The sequence below is a fragment of the Mustela nivalis genome (assembly GCF_964662115.1).
Source record: "Mustela nivalis genome assembly, chromosome: 4".
Taxonomy (NCBI): Eukaryota; Metazoa; Chordata; class Mammalia; order Carnivora; family Mustelidae; genus Mustela; species Mustela nivalis.
This window is the reverse complement of record NC_139023.1, coordinates 164,090,008-164,116,149: the sequence shown is the minus strand read 5'-3', so window position 1 is coordinate 164,116,149 and position 26,142 is coordinate 164,090,008.

The following is a 26,142-nucleotide window of genomic DNA, read 5'->3' as shown; positions in this document are numbered from 1 at the left end:
GGAGATGGTAGTGTGCACAGAGTTGTGGCTCTGTCTGCTTAGTTCGGCCTGCCAGGGTGAACCCAGGATGCGAACATGGAGCCCGGGAAAGCAAGTCCCAAGAGGCACCAGCTCTCCCGCAGCTCTTCTTCCCTGATGCGACTGAAGCTTTGCTGAGGAAGCAGCGGCAAAGTGCTGTTCGCTCCAAGCCAAAGCCTATGCGACAGCACAGCATTCCCTGAGAAATATTCTGCGGGCTGCTGCTACTTACCTGAGCCGAGTCTCGTGGTGGGAGAAACCCGCATACAGCAAAAACCTCTTTGCCGGGACATATTCCCTGGGAAGGCACAGCATTCGTTGGGAAATCAGAGTTGGGTTTGGGGATGCTGCTGCTGCTTGCTTGAGCTAGTCTCCACAGTACGGAGGAAGATACCCGCATGGAGCGAAATACTCTTTGCCCTAGCATCCCCTCTGCTTGAGAGAGAAGCATGGTCGCGCATGTCTGTCACCGCGCTCCCCAGGAGCAAGTGTGTTGAAGGCGCAGCACGCCGCACCCGGGGAAGAGAAGGAGCCGTTGGCCTTGGGGTCGGGAAACGCTCAGGAAGCAGAATAGCCTGCCGTGGCACGAACATCAGGCCGGTGGCAAGACAGGTGTCACCCGCTCACTGTGCGGAGAGATGGAAGCCTGGCTGCTAAGGAGACATGAGGGGACGACTAGGGCAGGGGCACGTGCTCCACTCTGAGGAAGGAGTCTGGGCAGAAGGCAGGCCTGTCCTGTGCCTCTGGTCCCAAGGGGACAGCATCTCCTTGGCCACCTGTCCCAAGGGCATACGAGCTTGCCACCAGGTGCCATACCCGGAACTGGCAGAAACAACCCCATGGAGAAAGGGGCCGTCAGATGCCGTCTTCCACCAAGATGGGGCAGCGTTGTGGGTGGCAGGGGATGTGCCGGGGAAGGAGTGGAGACAGTCCCCAACAGTTCCCCATCCCAGTGCACGGGCCGTGTGCAGGGTTCCTGTCGACTCCTCTCTCTTGTGGTGAGGGCACTGGCCTAGACCCCGAGTCTGCCTGAGCGCCGGAGCAAAAGGCAAAGCCTTACCTACCCCAGGAGATGGCAATAGGCCTAGAGTTCTAGGCTAGGCCACGCAAGCTGCTGCAGGGTTGTGACTGTGTCTGCTTAGTTCGGCATAGCAAGGAGAACCCCGGGCGCGAACTTGGAGCCCGGGAAAGCAAGGCCCAAGAGGCACCAGCTCTCCCGCGGCTCTTCTTCCCTGCCGCGACAGAGCGAACGACCAAAACCTTCCTGAGGAAGCAGCAGCGAAGTGCCTTTCGCGCCAAGCTGCAAACCTCTGCAAAAGCATAGCAGTCGCTGGGAAATCAGAGTCCGTTCTGTGGGCTGCTTTTGTTGCTTGCCTTAGCCTAGTATTCGCAGCACGAAGGAGAAACCCGCATAGAGCGAAAGCCTCTTTGCCAGGGCATCCCCTCTGGGAAAGCACAGCATTCTTTGGGAAATCAGAGTCGGGTCTACGGGATGCTGCCTGTTTCTTGACGGAGCTATTCTCCACAGCACGGTGTAATAAACCCGCATGGAGTGAAATCCGCTTTGCCTGGGCATCCCCTCTGATTGAGAGAGAAGGGCGATGGCGCCTGTGGAAAGAGCTTTAAGGAAAGATACACGTCTGTCACTGCAGAGCGACGGAAGCCTGACTGCTAAGGAGACACGAGGGGAAGATTAGGACAGGGGAAAGGGCTCCAGTCAGAAGAAGAAGTCTGGGCAGAAAGCATGCCTGTCCTGAGCCTTTGGGCCCAAGGAGACAGCAGCTCCTTGGCCACCTGTCCGTGGTGGAGACATGGGCTTGCCACCAGGCGCCTACCCTGAACTCGAGAAAAGACTCCCAGAAAGAACTGGCCATCAATTGCCGTCTTCCTCCAGGATGTGGAAGCTTGGAGGAGGCACGGGGTTTAAGGGGAAGGAGTGGGCACAGTCCCCCAAATCTCCCTATTCAGTTTACGGGGGGTGTGCAGGGATCCTGTCACCTCTCCTTTCCTGTGGGGAAAGCATTGGCCTAGTCCGCGAGTTCGCCTGAGCTCCAGAGTAAAAGGCCAAGCGATGCCTACACCGGGAGATAGTAGTGTGCACAGAGTGCCATCCTAGGCTACGCACGCTACTGCACGGTTATGGCTGTGTCTGCTTAGTTCGACCTGGCAGGGTGAACCCAGGACGCGAACATGGAACCCGGGAAAGCAAGTCCCAAGAGGCACCAGCTCTCCCGCAGCTCTTCTTCCCTGACGCGAGTGAAGCCTTGCTGAGGAAGCAGCGGCGAAGTGCTGTTCGCTCCCAGCCAAAGCCACTGCGAAAGCACAGCTTTCGCTAAGAAATGTTCTGCGGGCTGCTGCTGCTTGCCTGAGCCCAGGTTCGCGGTGCGAGAAACCCACATACAGCGAAATCTTCTTTGACTGGGCATCTCCCCTGGAAAGCACAGCATTCCTTGGGAAATCAGAGTTGGGTTTGGGGATGCTCCTGCAGCTGCTTGCCTGAGCTAGTCTCCGCAGCACGGTGGAAGATACCCGCATGGAGAGAAATACTCTTTGCCCTAGCATCCCCTCTGCCTGAGAGAGAAGCATGGTCGCACACGTCTGTCACTGCTCTCCCCAGGAGCAAGTGTGGGGAAGGCGCAGCATGCCGCCCCAGGGGAAGAGAAGGAGCCGTGGGCCTTGGGGTCGGGGAAACGCTGGGGAAGCAGGATAACCTGCCGTAACACGAACAGCAGGCCGGTGGCAAGACAAGTGTCCCCCGCTCCCTGTGCGGAGAGATGGAAGCCTGGCTGCTAAGGAGACATGAGGGGACGACTAGGGCAGGGGCACGTGCTCCACTCTGAGGAAGGAGTCTGGGCAGAAGGCAGGCCTGTCCTGTGCCTCTGGTCCCAAGGGGACAGCATCTCCTTGGCCACCTGTCCCAAGGGCATACGAGCTTGCCACCAGGTGCCATACCCGGAACTGGCAGAAACAACCCCATGGAGAAAGGGGCCGTCAGATGCCGTCTTCCACCCAGATGTGGCAGCATTGTGGCGGGGAAGGAGTGGACAATTCCCCACAGTTCCCCCATCCCAGTGCACGGGCCGTGTGCAGGGATCCTGTCGCCTCCTCTCTCCTGTCATGAAGGCACTGGCCTAGACCCCGAGTCTGCCTGAGAGCCGGAGCAAAAGGCAAAGCCTTACCTACCCCAGGAGATGGTAATAGGCCTAGAGTGCCATGCTAGGCCACGCATGCTGCTGCAGGGCTGTGACAGTGTCTGCTTGGTTCAGCTTCGCAAGGTGAACCCCGGGTGCGAACTTGGATCCGGGAAAGCAGGCCGAAGAGGCACCAGCTCTCCCATGGCTCTTCTTCTCTGCTGCGACAGAGCGAACGACCAAAACCTTGCTGAGGAAGCAGCAGCGCAGTGCCCTTCACGCCAAGCTGCAAACCTCTGCGAAAGCAAAGCAGTCGCTGGGAAATCAGAGTCCGTTCGGTGGGCTGCTTTTGTTGCTTGCCTTAGCCTAGTATTCCCAGCACGATGGGAGAAACCCGCATAGAGCGAAAGCCCCTTTGCCAGGACATCCCATCTTGGAAAGCACAGCATTCTTTGGGAAATCAGAGTCGGGTCTGTAGGATGCTGCCTGATGCTTGCCAGAGCTAGTCTCCACAACACGGTGTAATAAGCCCGCATGGAGCGAAATCTGCTTTGCCTGGGCATCCCTTCTGATTGAGAGAGAAGAGGGGTGGCGCCTTTGAAAGAGCCTGAAGGAAAGGGACACGTCTGTCACTGCAGAGCGACAGAAGCCTGACTGCTAAGGAGACAAGAGGGGAAGATTAGGACAGGGGAAAGTTCTTCACTTTGAGGAAGGAGTCTGTGTAGAAAGCATGCCTGTCCTGGGCCTTTGGGCCCAAGGAGACAGCAGCTTTTTGGCCACCTGTCCGTGGTGGAGACATGGGCTTGCCACCAGGTGCCGACCCTGAACTCGAGAAATAACTCCCAGGAAGAACTGGCCATCAGATGCCATCTTCCTCCAGGATGTGGAAGCTTGGAGGAGGCACGTGGTTTAAGGGGAAGGAGTGGGGACAGTCCCCCAAAGCTCCCTATTCAGTGCACGGGGGGTGTGCAGGGATCCTGTCACCTCTCCTTTCCTGTGGGGAAAGCACTGGCCTAGTCCGCGAGTTCGCCAGAGCACCAGAGTAAAAGGCCAAGGGTTGCCTACACCGGGAGCTAGTAGTGTGCACAGAGTTGTGGCTCTGTCTGCTTAGTTCGGCCTGCCAAGGTGAACCCAGGATGCGAACATGGAGCCCGGGAAAGCAAGTCCCAAGAGGCACCAGCTCTCCCGCAGCTCTTCTTCCCTGATGCGACTGAAGCTTTGCTGAGGAAGCAGCGGCAAAGTGCTGTTCGCTCCAAGCCAAAGCCTATGCGACAGCACAGCATTCCCTGAGAAATATTCTGCGGGCTGCTGCTACTTACCTGAGCCGAGTCTCGTGGTGGGAGAAACCCGCATACAGCAAAAACCTCTTTGCCGGGACATATTCCCTGGGAAGGCACAGCATTCGTTGGGAAATCAGAGTTGGGTTTGGGGATGCTGCTGCTGCTTGCTTGAGCTAGTCTCCACAGTACGGAGGAAGATACCCGCATGGAACGAAATACTCTTTGCCCTAGCATCCCCTCTGCTTGAGAGAGAAGCATGGTCACGCATGTCTGTCACCGCGCTCCCCAGGAGCAAGTGTGTTGAAGGCGCAGCACGCCGCACCCGGGGAAGAGAAGGAGCCGTTGGCCTTGGGGTCGGGAAACGCTCAGGAAGCAGAATAGCCTGCCGTGGCACGAACAGCAGGCCGGTGGCAAGACAGGTGTCACCCGCTCACAGTGCGGAGAGATGGAAGCCTGGCTGCTAAGGAGACATGAGGGGACGACTAGGGCTGGGGCACGTGCTCCACTCTGAGGAAGGAGTCTGGGCAGAAGGCAGGCCTGTCCTGTGCCTCTGGTCCCAAGGGGACAGCATCTCCTTGGCCACCTGTCCCAAGGGCATACGAGCTTGCCACCAGGTGCTATACCCGGAACTGGCAGAAACAACCCCATGGAGAAAGGGGCCGTCAGATGCCGTCTTCCACCAAGATGGGGCAGCGTTGTGGGTGGCAGGGGATGTGCCGGGGAAGGAGTGGAGACAGTCCCCAACAGTTCCCCATCCCAGTGCACGGGCCGTGTGCAGGGTTCCTGTCGACTCCTCTCTCTTGTGGTGAGGGCACTGGCCTAGACCCCGAGTCTGCCTGAGCGCCGGAGCAAAAGGCAAAGCCTTACCTACCCCAGGAGATGGCAATAGGCCTAGAGTTCTAGACTAGGCCACGCACGCTGCTGCAGGGTTGTGACTGTGTCTGCTTAGTTCGGCATAGCAAGGAGAACCCCGGGCGCTAACTTGGAGCCCGGGAAAGCAAGGCCCAAGAGGCACCAGCTCTCCCGCGGCTCTTCTTCCCTGCCGCGACAGAGCGAACGACCAAAACCTTCCTGAGGAAGCAGCAGCGAAGTGCCTTTCGCGCCAAGCTGCAAACCTCTGTGAAAGCATAGCAGTCGCTGGGAAATCAGAGTCCGTTCTGTGGGCTGCTTTTGTTGCTTGCCTTAGCCTAGTATTCGCAGCACGAAGGAGAAACCCGCATAGAGCGAAAGCCTCTTTGCCAGGGCATCCCCTCTGGGAAAGCACAGCATTCTTTGGGAAATCAGAGTCGGGTCTACGGGATGCTGCCTGTTTCTTGACGGAGCTATTCTCCACAGCACGGTGTAATAAACCCGCATGGAGTGAAATCCGCTTTGCCTGGGCATCCCCTCTGATTGAGAGAGAAGGGCGATGGCGCCTGTGGAAAGAGCTTTAAGGAAAGATACACGTCTGTCACTGCAGAGCGACGGAAGCCTGACTGCTAAGGAGACACGAGGGGAAGATTAGGACAGGGGAAAGGGCTCCAGTCAGAAGAAGAAGTCTGGGCAGAAAGCATGCCTGTCCTGAGCCTTTGGGCCCAAGGAGACAGCAGCTCCTTGGCCACCTGTCCGTGGTGGAGACATGGGCTTGCCACCAGGCGCCTACCCTGAACTCGAGAAAAGACTCCCAGAAAGAACTGGCCATCAATTGCCGTCTTCCTCCAGGATGTGGAAGCTTGGAGGAGGCACGGGGTTTAAGGGGAAGGAGTGGGCACAGTCCCCCAAATCTCCCTATTCAGTTTACGGGGGGTGTGCAGGGATCCTGTCACCTCTCCTTTCCTGTGGGGAAAGCATTGGCCTAGTCCGCGAGTTCGCCTGAGCTCCAGAGTAAAAGGCCAAGCGATGCCTACACCGGGAGATAGTAGTGTGCACAGAGTGCCATCCTAGGCTACGCACGCTACTGCACGGTTATGGCTGTGTCTGCTTAGTTCGACCTGGCAGGGTGAACCCAGGACGCGAACATGGAACCCGGGAAAGCAAGTCCCAAGAGGCACCAGCTCTCCCGCAGCTCTTCTTCCCTGACGCGAGTGAAGCCTTGCTGAGGAAGCAGCGGCGAAGTGCTGTTCGCTCCCAGCCAAAGCCACTGCGAAAGCACAGCTTTCGCTAAGAAATGTTCTGCGGGCTGCTGCTGCTTGCCTGAGCCCAGGTTCGCGGTGCGAGAAACCCACATACAGCGAAATCTTCTTTGACTGGGCATCTCCCCTGGAAAGCACAGCATTCCTTGGGAAATCAGAGTTGGGTTTGGGGATGCTCCTGCAGCTGCTTGCCTGAGCTAGTCTCCGCAGCACGGTGGAAGATACCCGCATGGAGAGAAATACTCTTTGCCCTAGCATCCCCTCTGCCTGAGAGAGAAGCATGGTCGCACACGTCTGTCACTGCTCTCCCCAGGAGCAAGTGTGGGGAAGGCGCAGCATGCCGCCCCAGGGGAAGAGAAGGAGCCGTGGGCCTTGGGGTCGGGAAACGCTGGGGAAGCAGGATAACCTGCCGTAACACGAACAGCAGGCCGGTGGCAAGACAAGTGTCCCCCGCTCCCTGTGCGGAGAGATGGAAGCCTGGCTGCTAAGGAGACATGAGGGGACGACTAGGGCAGGGGCACGTGCTCCACTCTGAGGAAGGAGTCTGGGCAGAAGGCAGGCCTGTCCTGTGCCTCTGGTCCCAAGGGGACAGCATCTCCTTGGCCACCTGTCCCAAGGGCATACGAGCTTGCCACCAGGTGCCATACCCGGAACTGGCAGAAACAACCCCATGGAGAAAGGGGCCGTCAGATGCCGTCTTCCACCCAGATGTGGCAGCATTGTGGCGGGGAAGGAGTGGACAATTCCCCACAGTTCCCCCATCCCAGTGCACGGGCCGTGTGCAGGGATCCTGTCCCCTCCTCTCTCCTGTCGTGAAGGCACTGGCCTAGACCCCGAGTCTGCCTGAGAGCCGGAGCAAAAGGCAAAGCCTTACCTACCCCAGGAAATGGTAATAGGCCTAGAGTGCCATGCTAGGCCACGCATGCTGCTGCAGGGCTGTGACAGTGTCTGCTTGGTTCAGCTTCGCAAGGTGAACCCCGGGTGCGAACTTGGACCCGGGAAAGCAGGCCCAAGAGGCACCAGCTCTCCCATGGCTCTTCTTCCCTGCCGCGACAGAGCGAACGACCAAAACCTTGCTGAGGAAGCAGCAGCGCAGTGCCCTTCACGCCAAGCTGCAAACCTCTGCGAAAGCAAAGCAGTCGCTGGGAAATCAGAGTCCGTTCGGTGGGCTGCTTTTGTTGCTTGCCTTAGCCTAGTATTCGCAGCACGATGGGAGAAACCCGCATAGAGCGAAAGCCCCTTTGCCAGGACATCCCATCTTGGAAAGCACAGCATTCTTTGGGAAATCAGAGTCGGGTCTGTAGGATGCTGCCTGCTGCTTGCCAGAACTAGTCTCCACAGCACGGTGTAATAAGCCCGCATGGAGCGAAATCTGCTTTGCCTGGGCATCCCATCTGATTGAGAGAGAAGAGGGGTGGCGCCTTTGAAAGAGCCTGAAGGAAAGGGACACGTCTGTCACTGCAGAGCGACGGAAGCCTGACTGCTAAGGAGACAAGAGGGGAAGATTAGGACAGGGGAAAGTTCTTCACTTTGAGGAAGGAGTCTGTGTAGAAAGCATGCCTGTCCTGGGCCTTTGGGCACAAGGAGACAGCAGCTCCTTGGCCACCTGTCCGTGGTGGAGACATGGGGTTGCCACCAGGCGCCTACCCTGATCTCGAGAAACAACTCCCAGGAAGAACTGGCCATCAGATGCCATCTTCCTCCAGGATGTGGAAGTTTGGAGGAGGCACGTGGTTTAAGGGGAAGGAGTGGGGACAGTCCCCCAAAGCTCCCTATTCAGTGCATGGGGGGTGTGCAGGGATCCTGTCACCTCTCCTTTCCTGTGGGGAAAGCACTGGCCTAGTCCGCGAGTTCGCCAGAGCACCAGAGTAAAAGGCCAAGGGATGCCTACACCGGGAGATGGTAGTGTGCACAGAGTTGGGGCTCTGTCTGCTTAGTTCGGCCTGCCAGGGTGAACCCGGGATGCGAACATGGAGCCCGGGAAAGCAAGTCCCAAGAGGCACCAGCTCTCCCGCAGCTCTTCTTCCCTGATGCGACTGAAGCTTTGCTGAGGAAGCAGCGGCAAAGTGCTGTTCGCTCCAAGCCAAAGCCTATGCGACAGCACAGCATTCCCTGAGAAATATTCTGCGGGCTGCTGCTACATACCTGAGCCGAGTCTCGTTGTGGGAGAAACCCGCATACAGCAAAAACCTCTTTGCAGGGACATATTCCCTGGGAAGGCACAGCATTCGTTGGGAAATCAGAGTTGGGTTTGGGGATGCTGCTGCTGCTTGCTTGAGCTAGTCTCCACAGTACGGAGGAAGATACCCGCATGGAGCGAAATACTCTTTGCCCTAGCATCCCCTCTGCTTGAGAGAGAAGCATGGTCGCGCATGTCTGTCACCGCGCTCCCCAGGAGCAAGTGTGTTGAAGGCGCAGCACGCCGCACCCGGGGAAGAGAAGGAGCCGTTGGCCTTGGGGTCGGGAAACGCTCAGGAAGCAGAATAGCCTGCCGTGGCACGAACATCAGGCCGGTGGCAAGACAGGTGTCACCCGCTCACTGTACGGAGAGATGGAAGCCTGGCTGCTAAAGAGACATGAGGGGACGACTAGGGCAGGGGCACGTGCTCCACTCTGAGGAAGGAGTCTGGGCAGAAGGCAGGCCTGTCCTATGCCTCTGTTCCCAAGGGGACAGCATCTCCTTGGCCACCTGTCCCAAGGGCATACGAGCTTGCCACCAGGTGCCATACCCGGAACTGGCAGAAACAACCCCATGGAGAAAGGGGCCGTCAGATGCCGTCTTCCACCAAGATGGGGCAGCGTTGTGGGTGGCAGGGGATGTGCCGGGGAAGGAGTGGAGACAGTCCCCAACAGTTCCCCATCCCAGTGCACGGGCCGTGTGCAGGGTTCCTGTCTACTCCTCTCTCTTGTGGTGAGGGCACTGGCCTAGACCCCGAGTCTGCCTGAGCGCCGGAGCAAAAGGCAAAGCCTTACCTACCCCAGGAGATGGCAATAGGCCTAGAGTTCTAGGCTAGGCCACGCACGCTGCTGCAGGGTTGTGACTGTGTCTGCTTAGTTCGGCATAGCAAGGAGAACCCCGGGCGCGAACTTGGAGCCCGGGAAAGCAAGGCCCAAGAGGCACCAGCTCTCCCGCGGCTCTTCTTCCCTGCCGCGACAGAGCGAACGACCAAAACCTTCCTGAGGAAGCAGCAGCGAAGTGCCTTTCGCGCCAAGCTGCAAACCTCTGCAAAAGCATAGCAGTCGCTGGGAAATCAGAGTCCGTTCTGTGGGCTGCTTTTGTTGCTTGCCTTAGCCTAGTATTCGCAGCACGAAGGAGAAACCCGCATAGAGCGAAAGCCTCTTTGCCAGGGCATCCCCTCTGGGAAAGCACAGCATTCTTTGGGAAATCAGAGTCGGGTCTACGGGATGCTGCCTGTTTCTTGACGGAGCTATTCTCCACAGCACGGTGTAATAAACCCGCATGGAGCGAAATCCGCTTTGCCTGGGCATCCCCTCTGATTGAGAGAGAAGGGCGGTGGCGCCTGTGGAAAGAGCTTTAAGGAAAGATACACGTCTGTCACTGCAGAGTGACGGAAGCCTGACTGCTAAGGAGACACGAGGGGAAGATTAGGACAGGGGAAAGGGCTCCAGTCAGAAGAAGAAGTCTGGGCAGAAAGCATGCCTGTCCTGAGCCTTTGGGCCCAAGGAGACAGCAGCTCCTTGGCCACCTGTCCGTGTTGGAGACATGGGCTTGCCACCAGGCGCCTACCCTGAACTCGAGAAAAGACTCCCAGAAAGAACTGGCCATCAATTGCCGTCTTCCTCCAGGATGTGGAAGCTTGGAGGAGGCACGGGGTTTAAGGGGAAGGAGTGGGCACAGTCCCCCAAATCTCCCTATTCAGTTTACGGGGGGTGTGCAGGGATCCTGTCACCTCTCCTTTCCTGTGGGGAAAGCATTGGCCTAGTCCGCGAGTTCGCCTTAGCTCCAGAGTAAAAGGCCAAGCGATGCCTACACCGGGAGATAGTAGTGTGCACAGAGTGCCATCCTAGGCTACGCACGCTACTGCACGGTTATGGCTGTGTCTGCTTAGTTCGACCTGGCAGGGTGAACCCAGGACGCGAACATGGAACCCGGGAAAGCAAGTCCCAAGAGGCACCAGCTCTCCCGCAGCTCTTCTTCCCTGACGCGAGTGAAGCCTTGCTGAGGAAGCAGCGGCGAAGTGCTGTTCGCTCCCAGCCAAAGCCACTGCGAAAGCACAGCTTTCGCTAAGAAATGTTCTGCGGGCTGCTGCTGCTTGCCTGAGCCCAGGTTCGCGGTGCGAGAAACCCACATACAGCGAAATCTTCTTTGACTGGGCATCTCCCCTGGAAAGCACAGCATTCCTTGGGAAATCAGAGTTGGGTTTGGGGATGCTCCTGCAGCTGCTTGCCTGAGCTAGTCTCCGCAGCACGGTGGAAGATACCCGCATGGAGAGAAATACTCTTTGCCCTAGCATCCCCTCTGCCTGAGAGAGAAGCATGGTCGCACACGTCTGTCATTGCTCTCCCCAGGAGCAAGTGTGGGGAAGGCGCAGCATGCCGCCCCAGGGGAAGAGAAGGAGCCGTGGGCCTTGGGGTCGGGAAACGCTGGGGAAGCAGGATAACCTGCCGTAACACGAACAGCAGGCCGGTGGCAAGACAAGTGTCCCCCGCTCCTTGTGCGGAGAGATGGAAGCCTGGCTGCTAAGGAGACATGAGGGGACGACTAGGGCAGGGGCACGTGCTCCACTCTGAGGAAGGAGTCTGGGCAGAAGGCAGGCCTGTCCTGTGCCTCTGGTCCCAAGGGGACAGCATCTCCTTGGCCACCTGTCCCAAGGGCATACGAGCTTGCCACCAGGTGCCATACCCGGAACTGGCAGAAACAACCCCATGGAGAAAGGGGCCGTCAGATGCCGTCTTCCACCCAGATGTGGCAGCATTGTGGCGGGGAAGGAGTGGACAATTCCCCACAGTTCCCCCATCCCAGTGCACGGGCCGTGTGCAGGGATCCTGTCGCCTCCTCTCTCCTGTCATGAAGGCACTGGCCTAGACCCCGAGTCTGCCTGAGAGCCGGAGCAAAAGGCAAAGCCTTACCTACCCCAGGAGATGGTAATAGGCCTAGAGTGCCATGCTAGGCCACGCATGCTGCTGCAGGGCTGTGACAGTGTCTGCTTGGTTCAGCTTCGCAAGGTGAACCCCGGGTGCGAATTTGGATCCGGGAAAGCAGGCCCAAGAGGCACCAGCTCTCCCATGGCTCTTCTTCCCTGCTGCGACAGAGCGAACGACCAAAACCTTGCTGAGGAAGCAGCAGCGCAGTGCCCTTCACGCCAAGCTGCAAACCTCTGCGAAAGCAAAGCAGTCGCTGGGAAATCAGAGTCCGTTCGGTGGGCTGCTTTTGTTGCTTGCCTTAGCCTAGTATTCCCAGCACGATGGGAGAAACCCGCATAGAGCGAAAGCCCCTTTGCCAGGACATCCCATCTTGGAAAGCACAGCATTCTTTGGGAAATCAGAGTCGGGTCTGTAGGATGCTGCCTGATGCTTGCCAGAGCTAGTCTCCACAACACGGTGTAATAAGCCCGCATGGAGCGAAATCTGCTTTGCCTGGGCATCCCTTCTGATTGAGAGAGAAGAGGGGTGGCGCCTTTGAAAGAGCCTGAAGGAAAGGGACACGTCTGTCACTGCAGAGCGACAGAAGCCTGACTGCTAAGGAGACAAGAGGGGAAGATTAGGACAGGGGAAAGTTCTTCACTTTGAGGAAGGAGTCTGTGTAGAAAGCATGCCTGTCCTGGGCCTTTGGGCCCAAGGAGACAGCAGCTTTTTGGCCACCTGTCCGTGGTGGAGACATGGGCTTGCCACCAGGTGCCGACCCTGAACTCGAGAAATAACTCCCAGGAAGAACTGGCCATCAGATGCCATCTTCCTCCAGGATGTGGAAGCTTGGAGGAGGCACGTGGTTTAAGGGGAAGGAGTGGGGACAGTCCCCCAAAGCTCCCTATTCAGTGCACGGGGGGTGTGCAGGGATCCTGTCACCTCTCCTTTCCTGTGTGGAAAGCACTGGCCTAGTCCGCGAGTTCGCCAGAGCACCAGAGTAAAAGGCCAAGGGATGCCTACACCGGGAGCTAGTAGTGTGCACAGAGTTGTGGCTCTGTCTGCTTAGTTCGGCCTGCCAAGGTGAACCCAGGATGCGAACATGGAGCCCGGGAAAGCAAGTCCCAAGAGGCACCAGCTCTCCCGCAGCTCTTCTTCCCTGATGCGACTGAAGCTTTGCTGAGGAAGCAGCGGCAAAGTGCTGTTCGCTCCAAGCCAAAGCCTATGCGACAGCACAGCATTCCCTGAGAAATATTCTGCGGGCTGCTGCTACTTACCTGAGCCGAGTCTCGTGGTGGGAGAAACCCGCATACAGCAAAAACCTCTTTGCCGGGACATATTCCCTGGGAAGGCACAGCATTCGTTGGGAAATCAGAGTTGGGTTTGGGGATGCTGCTGCTGCTTGCTTGAGCTAGTCTCCACAGTACGGAGGAAGATACCCGCATGGAACGAAATACTCTTTGCCCTAGCATCCCCTCTGCTTGAGAGAGAAGCATGGTCACGCATGTCTGTCACCGCGCTCCCCAGGAGCAAGTGTGTTGAAGGCGCAGCACGCCGCACCCGGGGAAGAGAAGGAGCCGTTGGCCTTGGGGTCGGGAAACGCTCAGGAAGCAGAATAGCCTGCCGTGGCACGAACAGCAGGCCGGTGGCAAGACAGGTGTCACCCGCTCACAGTGCGGAGAGATGGAAGCCTGGCTGCTAAGGAGACATGAGGGGACGACTAGGGCTGGGGCACGTGCTCCACTCTGAGGAAGGAGTCTGGGCAGAAGGCAGGCCTGTCCTGTGCCTCTGGTCCCAAGGGGACAGCATCTCCTTGGCCACCTGTCCCAAGGGCATACGAGCTTGCCACCAGGTGCTATACCCGGAACTGGCAGAAACAACCCCATGGAGAAAGGGGCCGTCAGATGCCGTCTTCCACCAAGATGGGGCAGCGTTGTGGGTGGCAGGGGATGTGCCGGGGAAGGAGTGGAGACAGTCCCCAACAGTTCCCCATCCCAGTGCACGGGCCGTGTGCAGGGTTCCTGTCTACTCCTCTCTCTTGTGGTGAGGGCACTGGCCTAGACCCCGAGTCTGCCTGAGCGCCGGAGCAAAAGGCAAAGCCTTACCTACCCCAGGAGATGGCAATAGGCCTAGAGTTCTAGGCTAGGCCACGCACGCTGCTGCAGGGTTGTGACTGTGTCTGCTTAGTTCGGCATAGCAAGGAGAACCCCGGGCGCGAACTTGGAGCCCGGGAAAGCAAGGCCCAAGAGGCACCAGCTCTCCCGCGGCTCTTCTTCCCTGCCGCGACAGAGCGAACGACCAAAACCTTCCTGAGGAAGCAGCAGCGAAGTGCCTTTCGCGCCAAGCTGCAAACCTCTGTGAAAGCATAGCAGTCGCTGGGAAATCAGAGTCCGTTCTGTGGGCTGCTTTTGTTGCTTGCCTTAGCCTAGTATTCGCAGCACGAAGGAGAAACCCGCATAGAGCGAAAGCCTCTTTGCCAGGGCATCCCCTCTGGGAAAGCACAGCATTCTTTGGGAAATCAGAGTCGGGTCTACGGGATGCTGCCTGTTTCTTGACGGAGCTATTCTCCACAGCACGGTGTAATAAACCCGCATGGAGCGAAATCCGCTTTGCCTGGGCATCCCCTCTGATTGAGAGAGAAGGGCGATGGCGCCTGTGGAAAGAGCTTTAAGGAAAGATACACGTCTGTCACTGCAGAGCGACGGAAGCCTGACTGCTAAGGAGACACGAGGGGAAGATTAGGACAGGGGAAAGGGCTCCAGTCAGAAGAAGAAGTCTGGGCAGAAAGCATGCCTGTCCTGAGCCTTTGGGCCCAAGGAGACAGCAGCTCCTTGGCCACCTGTCCGTGGTGGAGACATGGGCTTGCCACCAGGCGCCTACCCTGAACTCGAGAAAAGACTCCCAGAAAGAACTGGCCATCAATTGCCGTCTTCCTCCAGGATGTGGAAGCTTGGAGGAGGCACGGGGTTTAAGGGGAAGGAGTGGGCACAGTCCCCCAAATCTCCCTATTCAGTGCACGGGGGGTGTGCAGGGATCCTGTCACCTCTCCTTTCCTGTGGGGAAAGCATTGGCCTAGTCCGCGAGTTCGCCTGAGCTCCAGAGTAAAAGGCCAAGCGATGCCTACACCGGGAGATAGTAGTGTGCACAGAGTGCCATCCTAGGCTACGCACGCTACTGCACGGTTATGGCTGTGTCTGCTTAGTTCGACCTGGCAGGGTGAACCCAGGACGCGAACATGGAACCCGGGAAAGCAAGTCCCAAGAGGCACCAGCTCTCCCGCAGCTCTTCTTCCCTGACGCGAGTGAAGCCTTGCTGAGGAAGCAGCGGCGAAGTGCTGTTCGCTCCCAGCCAAAGCCACTGCGAAAGCACAGCTTTCGCTAAGAAATGTTCTGCGGGCTGCTGCTGCTTGCCTGAGCCCAGGTTCGCGGTGCGAGAAACCCACATACAGCGAAATCTTCTTTGACTGGGCATCTCCCCTGGAAAGCACAGCATTCCTTGGGAAATCAGAGTTGGGTTTGGGGATGCTCCTGCAGCTGCTTGCCTGAGCTAGTCTCCGCAGCACGGTGGAAGATACCCGCATGGAGAGAAATACTCTTTGCCCTAGCATCCCCTCTGCCTGAGAGAGAAGCATGGTCGCACACGTCTGTCACTGCTCTCCCCAGGAGCAAGTGTGGGGAAGGCGCAGCATGCCGCCCCAGGGGAAGAGAAGGAGCCGTGGGCCTTGGGGTCGGGAAACGCTGGGGAAGCAGGATAACCTGCCGTAACACGAACAGCAGGCCGGTGGCAAGACAAGTGTCCCCCGCTCCCTGTGCGGAGAGATGGAAGCCTGGCTGCTAAGGAGACATGAGGGGACGACTAGGGCAGGGGCACGTGCTCCACTCTGAGGAAGGAGTCTGGGCAGAAGGCAGGCCTGTCCTGTGCCTCTGGTCCCAAGGGGACAGCATCTCCTTGGCCACCTGTCCCAAGGGCATACGAGCTTGCCACCAGGTGCCATACCCGGAACTGGCAGAAACAACCCCATGGAGAAAGGGGCCGTCAGATGCCGTCTTCCACCCAGATGTGGCAGCATTGTGGCGGGGAAGGAGTGGACAATTCCCCACAGTTCCCCCATCCCAGTGCACGGGCCGTGTGCAGGGATCCTGTCGCCTCCTCTCTCCTGTCGTGAAGACACTGGCCTAGACCCCGAGTCTGCCTGAGAGCCGGAGCAAAAGGCAAAGCCTTACCTACCCCAGGAGATGGTAATAGGCCTAGAGTGCCATGCTAGGCCACGCATGCTGCTGCAGGGCTGTGACTGTGTCTGCTTGGTTCAGCTTCGCAAGGTGAACCCCGGGTGCGAACTTGGACCCGGGAAAGCAGGCCCAAGAGGCACCAGCTCTCCCACGGCTCTTCTTCCCTGCCGCGACAGAGCGAACGACCAAAACCTTGCTGAGGAAGCAGCAGCGCAGTGCCCTTCACGCCAAGCTGCAAACCTCTGCGAAAGCAAAGCAGTCGCAGGGAAATCAGAGTCCGTTCGGTGGGCTGCTTTTGTTGCTTGCCTTAGCCTAGTATTCGCAGCACGATGGGAGAAACCCGCATAGAGCGAAAGCCTCTTTGCCAGGTCATCCCATCTTGGAAAGCACAGCATTCTTTGGGAAATCAGAGTCGGGTCTGTAGGATGCTGCCTGCTGCTTGCCAGAGCTAGTCTCCACAGCACGGTGTAATAAGCCCACATGGAGCGAAATATGCTTTGCCTGGGCATCCCATCTGATTGAGAGAGAAGAGGGGTGGCGCCTTTGAAAGAGCCTTAAGGAAAGGGACACGTCTGTCACTGCAGAGCGACGGAAGCCTGACTGCTAAGGAGACAAGAGGGGAAGATTAGGACAGGGGAAAGTTCTTCACTTTGAGGAAGGAGTCTGTGTAGAAAGCATGCCTTTCCTGGGCCTTTGGGCCCAAGGAGACAGCAGCTCCTTGGCCACCTGTCCGTGGTGGAGACATGGGCTTGCCACCAGGCGCCTACCCTGAACTCGAGAAACAACTCCCAGGAAGAACTGGCCATCAGATGCCATCTTCCTCCAGGATGTGGAAGCTTGGAGGAGGCACGGGGTTTAAGGGGAAGGAGTGGGCACAGTCCCCCAAAGCTCCCTATTCAGTGCACGGGGGGTGTGCAGGGATCCTGTCACCTCTCCTTTCCTGTGGGGAAAGCACTGGCGTAGTCCGCGAGTTCGCCAGAGCACCAGAGTAAAAGGCCAAGGGATGCCTACACCGGGAGATGGTAGTGTGCACAGAGTTGTGGCTCTGTCTGCTTAGTTCGGCCTGCCAGGGTGAACCCAGGATGCGAACATGGAGCCCGGGAAAGCAAGTCCCAAGAGGCACCAGCTCTCCCGCAGCTCTTCTTCCCTGATGCGACTGAAGCTTTGCTGAGGAAGCAGCGGCAAAGTGCTGTTCGCTCCAAGCCAAAGCCTATGCCTCAGCACAGCATTCCCTGAGAAATATTCTGCGGGCTGCTGCTACTTACCTGAGCCGAGTCTCGTGGTGGGAGAAACCCGCATACAGCAAAAACCTCTTTGCCGGGACATATTCCCTGGGAAGGCACAGCATTCGTTGGGAAATCAGAGTTGGGTTTGGGGATGCTGCTGCTGCTTGCTTGAGCTAGTCTCCACAGTACGGAGGAAGATACCGCATGGAGCGAAATACTCTTTGCCCTAGCATCCCCTCTGCTTGAGAGAGAAGCATGGTCGCGCATGTCTGTCACCGCACTCCCCAGGAGCAAGTGTGTTGAAGGCGCAGCACGCCGCACCCGGGGAAGAGAAGGAGCCGTTGGCCTTGGGGTCGAAAAACGCTCAGGAAGCAGAATAGCCTGCCGTAACACGAACAGCAGGCCGGTGGCAAGACAGGTGTCACCCGCTCACTGTGCGGAGAGATGGAAGCCTGGCTGCTAAGGAGACATGAGGGGACGACTAGGACAGGGGCACGTGCTCCACTCTGAGGAAGGAGTCTGGGCAGAAGGCAGGCCTGTCCTGTGCCTCTGTTCCAAAGGGGACAGCATCTCCTTGGCCACCTGTCCCAAGGGCATACGAGCTTGCCACCAGGTGCTATACCCGGAACTGGCAGAAACAACCCCATGGAGAAAGGGGCCGTCAGATGCCGTCTTCCACCAAGATGGGGCAGCATTGTGGGTGGCAGGGGATGTGCCGGGGAAGGAGTGGAGACAGTCCCCAACAGTTCCCCATCCCAGTGCACGGGCCGTGTGCAGGGTTCCTGTCGACTCCTCTCTCTTGTGGTGAGGGCACTGACCTAGACCCCGAGTCTGCCTGAGCGCCGGAGCAAAAGGCAAAGCCTTACCTACCCCAGGAGATGGCAATAGGCCTAGAGTTCTAGGCTAGGCCACGCACGCTGCTGCAGGGTTGTGACTGTGTCTGCTTAGTTCGGCATAGCAAGGAGAACCCCGGGCGCGAACTTGGAGCCCGGGAAAGCAAGGCCCAAGAGGCACCAGCTCTCCCGCGGCTCTTCTTCCCTGCCGCGACAGAGCGAACGACCAAAACCTTCCTGAGGAAGCAGCAGCGAAGTGCCTTTCGCGCCAAGCTGCAAACCTCTGCGAAAGCATAGCAGTCGCTGGGAAATCAGAGTCCGTTCTGTGGGCTGCTTTTGTTGCTTGCCTTAGCCTAGTATTCGCAGCACGAAGGAGAAACCCGCATAGAGCGAAAGCCTCTTTGCCAGGGCATCCCCTCTGGGAAAGCACAGCATTCTTTGGGAAATCAGAGTCGGGTCTACGGGATGCTGCCTGTTTCTTGACGGAGCTATTCTCCACAGCACGGTGTAATAAACCCGCATGGAGCGAAATCCGCTTTGCCTGGGCATCCCCTCTGATTGAGAGAGAAGGGCGGTGGCGCCTGTGGAAAGAGCTTTAAGGAAAGATACACGTCTGTCACTGCAGAGCGACGGAAGCCTGACTGCTAAGGAGACACGAGGGGAAGATTAGGACAGGGGAAAGGGCTCCAGTCAGAAGAAGAAGTCTGGGCAGAAAGCATGCCTGTCCTGAGCCTTTGGGCCCAAGGAGACAGCAGCTCCTTGGCCACCTGTCCGTGTTGGAGACATGGGCTTGCCACCAGGCGCCTACCCTGAACTCGAGAAAAGACTCCGAGAAAGAACTGGCCATCAATTGCCGTCTTCCTCCAGGATGTGGAAGCTTGGAGGAGGCACGGGGTTTAAGGGGAAGGAGTGGGCACAGTCCCCCAAATCTCCCTATTCAGTGCACGGGGGGTGTGCAGGGATCCTGTCACCTCTCCTTTCCTGTGGGGAAAGCACTGGCCTAGTCCGCGAGTTCGCCTGAGCGCCAGAGTAAAAGGCCAAGGGATGCCTACACCGGGAGATAGTAGTGTGCACAGAGTGCCATCCTAGGCTACGCACGCTACTGCACGGTTATGGCTGTGTCTGCTTAGTTCGACCTGGCAGGGTGAACCCAGGACGCGAACATGGAACCCGGGAAAGCAAGTCCCAAGAGGCACCAGCTCTCCCGCAGCTCTTCTTCCCTGACGCGACTGAAGCCTTTTTGAGGAAGCAGCGGCGAAATGCTGTTCGCTCCAAATCACAAAGCCTCTGCAAAAGCACAGCATTCGCGGAGAAATACTCTGCAGGTTGCTGCTGCTTGCCTGAGCCCAGTCTCGCGGTGGGAGAAACCCGCCTACAGCGAAAGCCTCTTTGTCTGGGCATCTCCCCTGGAAAGCACAGCATTCCTTGGAAATGTTTGGGGATGCTTCCTCTGCTTGCCTGAGCTAGTCTCCGCAGCACAGCGGAAGATACCCGCATGGAGAGATATACTTTGCCCTATCATCCCCTCTGCCTGAGAGATAAACATGGTCGCGCACGTCTGTCACTGCGCTCCCCAGGGGCAAGTGTGAGAAAAGCGCAGCAAACCGCTCCCTGAAAAGAGAAGGAGCCGTTAGCCTTGAGGTCAGGAAACTCTACGGAAGCAGGATAGCCTGCCGTGGCACAAACAGCAGGCCGGTGTCAAGACAAGTGTCCCCCGCTCCCTGTGCGGAGAGATGGAAGCCTGGCTGCGAAGGAGACATGAGGGGACGACTAGGGCAGGGGCACGTGCTCCACTCTGAGGAAGGAGTCTGGGCAGAAGGCAGGCCTGTCCTGTGCCTCTGGTCAGGGCACAGGGGACAGCATCTCCTTGGCCACCTGTCCCAAGGGCAGATGGGCTTGCCACCAGGTGCCATAACCGGAACTGGCAGAAACAACCCCATGGAGAAAGGGGCCGTCACATGCCGTCTTCCACCAAGATGTGGCAGCATTGTGGGTGGCAAGGGGAGAGGCGGGGAAGGAGTGGACAGTTCCCCACAGTTCCCCATCCCAGTGCACAGGCCGTGTGCAGGGATCCTGTCGCCTTCTCTCTCCTGTCGTGAAGGCACTGGCCTAGACCCCGAGTCTGCCTGAGAGCCGGAGCATAAGGCAAAGCCTTACCTACCCCAGGAGATGGTAATAGGCCTAGAGTGCCATGCTAGGCCACGCATGCTGCTGCAGGGTTGTGACTGTACTTAGTTCGGCTTAGCAAGGTGAACCCCGGGCGCGAACTTGGAGCCCGGGAAAGCAGGCCCAAGAGGCACCAGCTCTCCCGCGGCTCTTCTTCCCTGCCGCGACAGAGCGAACGACCAAAGCCTTGCTGAAGAAGCAGCAGCGAAGTTCCCTTCACGCCAAGCTGAAAACCTCTGCGAAAGCATAGCAGTCGCTGAAATCAGAGTCGGTTCTGTGGGCTGCTTTTGTTGCTTGCCTTAGCCTACTATTCGCATAACGATGGGAGAAACCCGCATAGAGGCAAAGCCTCTTCTCCGGGGCATCCCCTCTGGGAAAGCACAGCATTCTTTGGGAAATCAGAGTCGGGTCTGTGGGATGCTGCCTGCTGCTTGCCGGAGCTAGTCTCCACAGCACGGTGTAATAAACCCACATTGAGCGAAATCCTCTTTGCCTGGGCATCCCCTCTGCCTGAGAGAGAAGCGAGGTGGCGCCTGTGGAAAGAGCCTTAAGGAAAGGGACACGTCTGTCACTGAAGAGCGACGGAAGCCTGGCTGCTAATGAGACACGAGGGGAAGATTAGGACAGGGGAAAGGGCTGCAGTCTGAGGAAGGAGTCTGGGCAGAAAGCATGCCTGTCCTGAGCCTTTGGGCCCAAGGAGACAGCAGCTCCTTGGCCACCTGTCCATGGTGGAGACATGGGCTTGCCACCAGGCAAGTACCCTGAACTCGAGAAACAACTCCCAGAAAGAACTGGCCATCAGTTGCCGTCTTCCTCCAGGATGTGGAAGCTTGGAGGAGGCACGGGGTTTAAGGGGAAGGAGTGGGGACAGTCCCCCAAAGCTCCCTATTCAGTGCACGGGGGGTGTGCAGGGATCCTGTCACCTCTCCTTTCCTGTGCTAAATGTTGGTGAGCATGTGGAGCAACAGGAATGCTCTTCCATGTTTATTGAGAATAAAGAATGGAAAACAACTTGGTAGTTTCTTACAAAACTAAACATATTCTTGCCAGATGATTCCGCAGTAGCAGTTATTGGTATTCATCCAAAGAAGATGAAATCTATACCCACAAAGATATCTATAGTAGTTTTATTCATAACTGACAAAAGCTTGGAAGCAACCAAGATATCCTTCCATAGGTGAAAGGTCAAATAAAATGTAGTACATGCAAACAAGGGAAGATGTTTAATGCTAGAGAAATGAATTACCAAGCCATGAAAAGATATGGATATAAATATTTAATAAATATTTGATTTTAGGCTTCTACCAGTCTATCAATAGTATTAGTATATTTTAACAGTGAATGCTCAGCATTCATGAATTTACCTAATAAAATGTTTTGGGTTCAATATTTTAAATACTTCAACCTCTATGATTATATTCCTAATTTGAATTGGGGTAAAAAAAAACCTTAATTTTTTGTAACTTTTTTCTTATTGCAAAAGAGCTCAATGAAATTTTAGAAAATAAAAATTTCCAAAAAATTTTAGTTTAATTTTGCCAAATAATTTAAAACTTTATCTTATATTCAAATACATATATTTTTCTAAATTGATTTATATGCTACTAAAACCAAAAACTTTTAGTTATACTAGATTTTATATCATGCAATCAATGACGGAAAGCCATCTGGCGATGACTTGTCTTAGAGTTAAGATGGGTGTTGTTACAATGCAAGATGGAATCAAAGATAGTATAACAATTTAGTGTTACATAACTTTTCTGTTTTGATCAAGTTACTAATCTACAAAAGGCTTTTATCGGTGACAGACTTGGTAATTTAACAAAACTTTTAAACTAGCATGTGCGACTAATTCCTAGAAAACAACACAATCAATAACACTTTATTTAGATTAAGTCATGACTATTTCTCCATTTGAATAAATAAGGTAGCAACCCCAATAAGTTTATTGAACAGGAAAAGTTGAAATGCTATAATGCTCCTCAGGAATTAAATGATCCAGTCATGAATTACAAAAAAAGGATATAAATTACCAAAGTGTTTGTATAATTGTATAATTACCAAAGTGCCCATTATCGTTCAATAGTGTAGGCTTGTACAAGAACTCTAAAAAAAACTCCACTTCTAAACCGTGGAAAATATGTTCCCTTTCCCCCTATATACAACTATTAAGCCATTCATTTAGCTTTTAAAATATCCAGTTAATACAGGCTTTTTACACATTTGAACAGGCAGCAGGGCTCTATTCTTATTGCTTACATCTGAAGGATAGACTTCTAGCGTAAGAGGTAAAGCCCATAAAGGAGCCCAATAATAACAACAAAATACAGTTTAATGATCCCTTACAATCTGCCAGCTACCTTTATGAGAATACCTCAATTAATAAAACATATAAAATACCTGACCACAAAGAGCTTACATTCTTTTGAAATATAATAGTGAAATAAACCAATAATAGAGGGGCACCTCGGTGGCTCAGTCCATTGAGTGACTGCCTTTGGCTTGGGTCAAGATCTCAGGGTTCTGGGATGTAACTCCCCAGCAGGCTTTCTAGGCAGTGGGGTGTTTTTTTCTTCCTCTGTGCCCCCTTCTAATTCTCTCTCTCTCTGTCTCAAATAAGAAAATAAACCAGTAATAGAATAATGATTGATGGTTGATGGTGATAAGTGTTACAAAGAAATACAAGAAAGGTAAAAGCCATTGGAGAATGCTGGGATGAAAGTTAATTTTATTTTGTGTTGGGTGGCTATATCTCATTTATGAGATGTTATTTGCACAAAGACCCAGGAAGTGAAGGAGAGTGTTATACAAATATTAAAGGAAAAGATTGCTCTAGGCAGAGCAAGTAAGTATATAGACTGTGTGTGAACAGCTGGTCTGTTACTTTTGAGGCAAATCAAGGAGGCCAATGAGCAGTTCATAGTGGTGGAGAGAGGAAGAAGGTATTGATGCATGACCTTCTACTACATTGAAATGCCTTCAGTTTTTATTTAATATGAAAGGGGAAGATACCAAAAGACTTTCAACAGCAGAATAAAAATCATCTGACTTGATTTTTAGGTTAAGTTGCTGTACCAAAATAAATTTGCAGGGAGAAAGGAGTGCAGTATGTGTGGAAGTGGGGTTATCAATCAAGTCAATAATTCAGGAACATATGATGGTGTTTTTAGCATGCTGGGTGGTAATAGAAGTAGTGAGGTATGGTTTTTATTTTGTATATATTTTGATGGAGAATATTCTGGTGAACAGGATGGAGTATGTGCAGGACAGACAAAATCAACATTTATTTTACCTGCAAAACAGAAGGGTGGAGTCTTCATTCCCTGATATGGAGAGAACTCTGAGTTCAAATGTTCTTTCTGATTAAATGGCATAGTGATGATGAGGATTTAGTCAGACAGTGAAAGAGAACAGTAAGCATAGTTTTAAACGGTAAGACATTATAATACATTTAAGCATCAAAAAACGTTGTGTTGGATCATCTGTTTATGTGAGTAAATAAATAAATAAAGCTTCCTGGGGTTCTGATAAAGGTAAAGAAGACTACTATATGATCCAAAGGGGCACGTGCACCAAATGTTTATAGCAGCAATATCCACAATAGCCAAACTATGGAAAGAACCTAGATGTCCATCAACAAATGAATGGTATATGTATATAGGATGGAATACTATGCAGCCATCCAAAGAAATGAAATCTTGCCATTTGCAATGACATGGATGAAACTAGAGGGTATTATGCTTAATAAGTTATTATGCAAAATAAGTCAACCAGAGAAAGACACTATCATATGATCTCCCTGATATGAGGAAATGGAAGTGCAATGTGGAGGGCTTGGGGGACAGGAAAAGAGTAAATGAAACAAGATGGGATCGGGAGGGAGACAAACCATAAGAGACTCTTAATCTCACATAACAAACTGAGAGTTGCCGGGGGGGTGGGGAGGGTAGGGAGAGGGTGGTGGGGTTATGAACATTGGGGAGGGTATGTGCTGTGGTGAGTGCTGTGAAGTGTGTAAACCTGGCGATTCACAGACCTGTACCCCTGGGGCTAATAATACATTATATGTTATTTAAAAGAGGAAGAAGAAGAAGAAGAAAAAGAAGAAGAAGAAGAAGAAGAAGAAGAAGAAGAAGAAGAAGAAGAAGAAGGAGAAGGAGAAGGAGAAGGAGAAGGAGAAGGAGAAGGAGAAGGAGAAGGAGAAGGAGAAGGAGAAGGAGAAGGAGAAGGAGAAGGAGAAGGAGAAGGAGAAGGAGAAGGAGAAGAAGAAGAAGAAGAAGAAGAAGAAGAAGAAGAAGAAGAAGAAGAAGAAGAAGAAGAAGAAGAAGAAGAAGAATACTATAAATCAAATGCTATGGTTTTCAGCAAAGAGTTTGCAATCAGGCATATTTTATTAAAGTAACCAAGTAAAATGATGGCCAAAAATTGGAATAACAGAAAACATAAAAATCAGAGATTTTAAAAAGAGATATGGTACAGTGTAGAGAATATAGTCAATGATATTATAATAGTGTTATATGGTGACAGATGGTGGCTATATTTGTAGTGATCATAGAATAATGTATGGAGATATTGAAAACCTGAAACCAATGAAACACTGAATATCAACGATACTCAAATATAATAATAGTAAAAATAAAACATTTTAATTTAAAAAGATAAAAAGAGGGACAAGAATTTGAAAAGTGAATTCCAAAAAGAGTAAAGATGAGGCTAAGACATACTCTGAACCTTGAGGAAAACACCATTTTGAAAATTCTTCCCATTTTGAGAAAACTCAAATGAATCAATACCATAAAAGAACCCATTTTAACTGAGAGATGTAATGAATGATCAAGAAATAATTTTATGACAGGATAATTCTTCCCTATGAAACAGCATACAGAAACCAGGGGAAACACCTGGATGCAAAATAAACTATACTGAAAATAAGAATTAGGAAAAAGAAAAATGATGAAGGATAAGAAAATTAGACCTGCGACAGAGACCTAGTGAAGAGAATTTTTAGCTTGTGGTTTAATGTTTTTGAGGATAATCTAGAGTTCATAACTGCCTTGAGACAGGCTGGTTGTAGGCAGTTTAGGCAGACCCCTAAGACAGGCCTACTTTGGGCAGGTGGTGTTGGAGGAGGCCATTGAACTGGACAAAGACAAATCCAACCATTTGACTAAGTGTCTGTGAAGATGTTGAAGTCAGATGCAACAGAGAAAGTCCTGTCAAACCAAATCTCAGAAATGAAGATGATGAAGATGATTGGAAAGCACAAGGACACCATCAACCTGCTGGGTCCTGCACACAGGACGGTCCTTCGTACACTATCATGGAGTATGCCTCCAAAGACAACATACAGGAGTACCTGCAGGCCCAGAGGTCTCCTGACCTGGAGTACTGTTACAATATCAGCCACAATGCAGCAGAGCAACTCTCCTCCAAGGACCTGGTATCCTGTGCCTATCAAGTAGCCTGAGGCATTGAGTACCTTGCCTCCAAGAAGTGCATACACCAAGACCTGGCCACCAGGGAAGTGCTAGTGACAAAGGACAACATGATGAAGATCTCAGACTTCAGCCTTGCCAGAGATATCACCACATCAGTTACTATAAAAATACAACCAACAGTGGACTGCCTGTGATGTGGATGGTCCCTAAGGCCATGTTTGATCAGATCTACATCCACCAGAGTGACTTCTGGTCTTTTGGGCTGATCCTGTTCAAAATTTTCACTCTGGAAGCCTCCCATATTCTGGAGTGCCTTTGGATGTGGTTTTCAAGCTGCTGTAGGAGTCATTTGATGGATAAGCCAATAAGTGCACCAGAGAGTTATACACAATAATGAGGGGTGACTGGCATGTGGTACCTTCAAGCTGCTGGTAGAAGACCTGGATCATACTGTCGCCTTGAACTCCAACCAGGAGTACCCAGACCTGTCCTTGGGCCTGAAACAATACTGTCTATGCTTTTCCAACACCCAAAGCTCCAACTGCTCCTCAGAGAAGAATTCGACCTTCTCTCATGTGCCTTGCCCAGGTAGGCCTATCTGCCCTGACACCCAGCCCAGCTTGCC